Source organism: Nicotiana attenuata, unplaced genomic scaffold (assembly GCF_001879085.1).
Source record: "Nicotiana attenuata strain UT unplaced genomic scaffold, NIATTr2, whole genome shotgun sequence".
Classification (NCBI taxonomy): domain Eukaryota; kingdom Viridiplantae; phylum Streptophyta; class Magnoliopsida; order Solanales; family Solanaceae; genus Nicotiana; species Nicotiana attenuata.
In genome coordinates, this window is record NW_017673153.1 from 56901 (window position 1) to 62590 (window position 5690).

Sequence of the window (5690 nt, forward strand, 5' to 3'; positions counted from 1 at the left end):
TGGTTATATCGTAATCCCCAAATATGACAACCTGGCCTTAGACACGAGAACCCGTCAATTATTCCACCTAGGTGAAAGTCACTCCCCTAGTGCCTCTTAACTACTTAGAAAATCTTCAATAGTCTTCTCTTAGCTTAGCTTAGCTCAATTTAGCTTCTTAGTATAAATTTAGAAGTTAAATCAAAAATCAAAAATGTTTAGAAGTGCAATTAGGGACAATTACGCAACTCTAACTTAGATAGAAACTTAGTTCCAATATCTAGCTCCCTATGGAAATCGATCCCGACCTTCTCGGGTAAAAGCTGTTTCGACCTCTCTTGCTACTTTATAGTAGTACAGGGTTGGCCTCGATCACTTTTTGGCGCCGTTGCCGGGGAGCTAACGGTCTTGATTATCTATCTAAGTAGTTTTATGAATTGTTCTTTTTTCCTTCTGCGTTACTAATTTGTTTGTGTCACAACTTCAGGTGCAAAAGGGAACGAACAACAATGACCCTCTTGGAAATGTGGTTGCGGGGAAGGAGGTAGATGATATTGGAGATGATGAGGTACCCTTTGTACCTCAAGGACAACGTAGAGTCCGCCAGGCCAATGCAAATGAAAATATTCCAGACCCTCCTCCGCCACCTCCAAGAGTGGCCCCTAGGGTTCTTTCCAACCAAGGCTATGCTAGTGCAATTGTCCTACCCCGGATCTGGGCGGGAAATTTTTAAATTACCAATGTGATGCTGACATTGTTGGAGCAGCGTGGGTATTTCACGGGTGCTCCCACTCAGAATGCTTACAAACATCTCAAGGGATTCCTGGATAGCTGTTGGGGGAGCAAGCAAACCAATGTGTCCGAGGATGCACTTGGATTGAGGCTCTTCCCATTTTCACTTAGAGGGAAGGCATTAGATTGGCTTGAGCGACTTCCAAAGCATTCCATCACTAGTTGGGATGAGTTAGCGGATAAGTTCATTACCAAGTTGCTCTCACCGGGGCACATGGCAGCATTAAGGGACGAGATCTTAGCTTTACACGAGATTTGGGAGAGATATAGAACCATGGTGAAGGAATGCCCCAACAATGATATGACAGAGGATATGATACAACAAACCTTCTACACTGGCATCAACACAACGAATCAATGCATAGTGAATCAACTGGCTGGGGGAAATTTCATGAAGCTGCCTTATGATGAAGCTTGTGCTATTCTTGACGAGATGGCTGACACATCCTCCGCTTGGCAAAGTAGAGCCATGTGCCACAGGGTGACCCCACGGTTACTCATTTGCACAAAAAACTACATGACCATGGGCAGGCTATAGCAGATCTTACAACAACAATGAACCAATTAGCAAAGGCACAATTGTAACAAGTTCAAAATCCTCGCCAAGTGAATGCCATGGAGGGTGTCAACATGCTAGTGAACAATAGAAGACAAAGGGGTTAACAGAACCAAGGGAGTTCGGATCAATTTGACAATGATTGTGGTGGATTCCAAGATGATAGTTATGATGGGCAGAATGAAGAGGTACAATATGTGAATAATTATCAAGGCCAAAGAGGCAATTCTTCTAACCAACAGCAACAATGGAGATCCCAAGGCAATTGGGGTAATCAACAACAAGGGAACAACAATTGGGGAAACAGTAATCAAAATCCAAATTGGGGCAATCAAAACAACAATCGGAGTAATCAGGGAAACTGGGGCAACAACAACAATTGGGGTGGAAACAACCACTAGGGTGGATGGAACAACAACCAGGGAAATCAGGGGCAAGGCTTTCAGAGGCCTCCAATGTACCAACAACCGAGCAACCCACACCGCCTTTTCCATCCTAGGGCCCTAGTTCTTCCAACAATGAAATGGGAAGAATTGAAATGATGTTTAAACAAATGATGAAAAAGAATGCTGACTCCGATGCGCAATTGGCTTCTCACAACACTTCAATTAGAAATTTGGAGGTTCAACTAGGTCAAATCTCACAGTCCTTGAATACTCGCCCTAAAGGGGCTCTACCGAGTGATACGGTAGTTAACCCAAAGGTTGGGAACAATCATGTTATGGTGGTAACTACAAGGAGTGGACGAGACAATGATGTGAATGCCTCCAAACAAAAGCAAATTTTGGGTGATGAAGTTGAGTAGCAAGAAGATGAAGTTCCTTTGGTGGTTGAGAATGTGATTGATGAAAATATGAATGAAGAAGCGAGGATTGATATTCAAGATGCCGAGGTGGAAACACAAAATGACGTGAACCCGTCTAGGGAACACGTAATAGACATGCTGGAGCCGGTTGTGCCAAAAGCCAAGGCACCCTTGCCTAGGCCACCTCAACCTTATCCTCAGAGGCTAGCAAAGCAAAAAAATGAGAATCAGTTCAAAAAGTTCATTGAAACGATGAAGAGCTTATCCATCAATGTGCCTTTGGTGGAGGCTTTGGAGCAAATTCCTGGCTATGCTAAATTCATGAAAGATTTGGTAACGAAGAAAAGATCCATGGACTGTGAAACTATCAAGATGACCCACCAAGTTAGTGCTATAGTACATTTAATGGCCCTGAAGTTGGAGGATCCCGGTGCTTTCACCATCCCTTGCACTATTGGGAGTGCAGACTTTTCTAAAGCTCTATGTGATTTATGGGCAAGTATCAACTTGATGCCCTACTCAGTTTTCAAGACATTGGGTATTGGACAATCGAGGCTGACTTCCATGAGATTGCAAATGGCGGATAGATCGATGAAGAGACCATTGGGTATTGTCGATGATGTGCTTGTCCGGGTGGACAAATTTATCTTACCAGCTGATTTCGTGATCTTGGATTGTGAGGTAGATTATGAAGTTCCGATCATATTGGGGAGACTTTTCCTTGCTACGGGAAAGGCCTTAGTTGATGTGCAAGCAGGGGAACTTACTTTCCGGGTGGGTGATGAAAAGGTGGTCTTTCATGTGTGCAAGTCAACGAAGCAGCCCAATTGTACCGAAGTGTGCTCATTTGTAGATCTTGTCACGGCTGTGATTATTGATGATACTAGTGCAATGATCAATGTGGAGGACCCTCTAGAGGCTGAATTGTTGAATCTTGATGTCTATAATGATGAGGGCCGAGTGGAGTGCGTGAATGCTTTACATGGAATGGGCTCTTATTCTTATGAGCCTAGGAAACTCTCTTTGGATCTTGAAAATAGAAAGACTCCTCCAACAAAGCCTTCAATTAAGGAGCCTCCGGTGTTGGAGTTGAAGCCATTGCCTCCACACCTCAGGTATGAATTCTTATGCCCTAGTTCAACTTTGCTAGTTATTCTTTCCTCTTGTCTTACTAACATGCAGGTAGATGCCACATTGGCAGTGCTCAAAAAGCGGAAGAAGGCAATTGGATGGACTTTAGCTGATATTCGGGCAGTAAGCCCCGCATTCTGTATGCACAAGATAATTCTTGAAGATGATGCAAAACCCTCCTTGGAACATCAAAGGAGGTTGAACGAGGCAATGCTAGAAGTTGTGAAAAAGGAGGTGATCAAGTGGTTAGATGCCGGGGTTGTGTACCCTATCTCTAACAGCTCGTGGACTTCGCCGGTGCAGTGTGTGCCGAAGAAGGGTGGTATGACCGTGGTGACCAATGCTAATAATGAACTAATTCCAACCCGGACAGTTACCGGATGGAGGGTGTGCATGGACTACCGCAAGCTGAACAAAGTGACCCGCAAGGATCACTTCCCATTGCCTTTCTTTGACCAGATGCTTGATCGTCTTGCTGTGCGTGCCTTCTATTGTTTCTTGGATTGATATTCTGGGCACAACAAAATCTTGATTGCTCCGGAGGATCAGGAGAAGACCACATTTACTTGTCCATATGACACCTTTTTCTTTTCTCGGATGCCTTTTGGGTTGTGTAATGCTCCGGCAACATTCCAATGGTGTATGATGGCCATTTTCACCGATATGGTGGAAGATATTTTAGAGGTGTTCATGGACGACTTCAGTGTTGTGGGTGATTCATTTGATGAATGTTTGAAAAATCTGGATAGAGTGTTGGCCCGTTGTGAAGATACCAATCTTGTGCTCAATTTGGAAAAATGCCACTTCATGGTTGAGGAGGGCATAGTGTTGGGTCATAAAATTTCAAAGCATGGCATAGAGGTGGACAAGGCCAAAATAGAGGTGATTTCAAGGCTTCCTTCCCCCACTTCTGTCAACGGGGTTAGAAGTTTTCTTGGGCATGCGGGGTTCTACCGGAGATTTATCAAGGACTTTTCGAAGGTAGTGAATCCTTTGTGCAAGCTACTAGAAAAGGATGCCATGTTCGTGTTTGATGAGGGATGTATGCAAGCATTTGAACTTCTCAAGCATAAGTTAACCACCACCCCTATCATTATCGCACCCAATTGGAGCTTGCCTTTCGAGCTCATGTGTGACCCGAGTGATGTTTCGGTTGGGGCAGTTTTGGGTCAAAGAGGGAACAAAATGTTTCATCCGGTGTACTACGCGAGCAAGACAATGAATGAGGCTCAAAGGAACTACACGATAACTGAGAAAGAGTTGTTGGCTATTATGTTCGCAATGGAAAAATTTCGGCCATATCTCATGGGAGCCAAGGTCATAGTGCACACCGATCATGCAGCTCTTAGGTATTTGATAACGAAGAAAGACTCCAAAGCTAGGCTGATGCGATGGGTCTTGTTACTTCAAGAGTCTGATTTGGAAATTGTGGACCGGAAAGGTAGTAAAAACCAAGTGGCGGACCACTTGTCCCACTTGGAGGAGGAAGGGAGGCCGTGTGATGGCCTAGAGATCAATGATGCATTTCCAGACGAGCAGCTACTTTCTGTGTCAATGAGTGATATGCCATGGTTTGCGGATGTTGCTAATTACCTTGTGACTGGTATAATCCCGTGTGAGCTCTCTTCTAACCAAAGGAAGAAGCTTAAATGGGATAGTTTGGATTTCTATTGGGATGAGCCGTACTTATTCAAGATTTGCACCGACGGAGTGATCCCGAGGTGTGTCCCTAAGGAAGAGCAGTTATCTTGGAGGCTTGTCATTCCTCTCCCTATGGTGGCCATCATGGCGGGGCAAGTAAGTCAAAATGGAGTGAACCTTTTGAAGTGTTGTTTGTGACTCTGTTTGGTGCACTTGATTTGAAGAACAAAATTGGGGAGTCTTTCAGAGTCAATGGGCACAGGGTCAAGCACTACCTGGAAAAAATTGATGACAGCCACGTGGTGGCATTTCTTCATCTAAAGTGATTTGATGGTAACATGCGTCGTGCCGTGACGTTAAATCAGGAGCTTCTTGGGAGGCAACCCATGTGTTTTTTCTTTTCATATTTCTTTGATTTTCATTGTAGTATAGGATTTATTTTTGAAATGACTGGTTGTGAGATGCTACAGGATTGTGTTGATGCAGTGTAGGACAAAGTGAAAAAAAATTGATCAATTCTCTGAAGTTTGCAATGCGGACCGCACTACATTTTGTGTGGCCGCAAAGAACTTAGTGCGGGGGCACAAAATCAGTGCGGACCGACTGATGGTTGATGTGAAAACCAACGCTCTGAAGTTTTCCACCGCGGCCGCATTATATTTTGTGCGGTCCGCGGTGGACCACTGCGGCCGCGGAGCATTTTTTGCGGTCCGCAGTGGTTGCCTCCGTAAACTTGCATGTCCCTGAAGTAATGCGGACCGCAATGCATTTTGTGCGGTCCGCGGT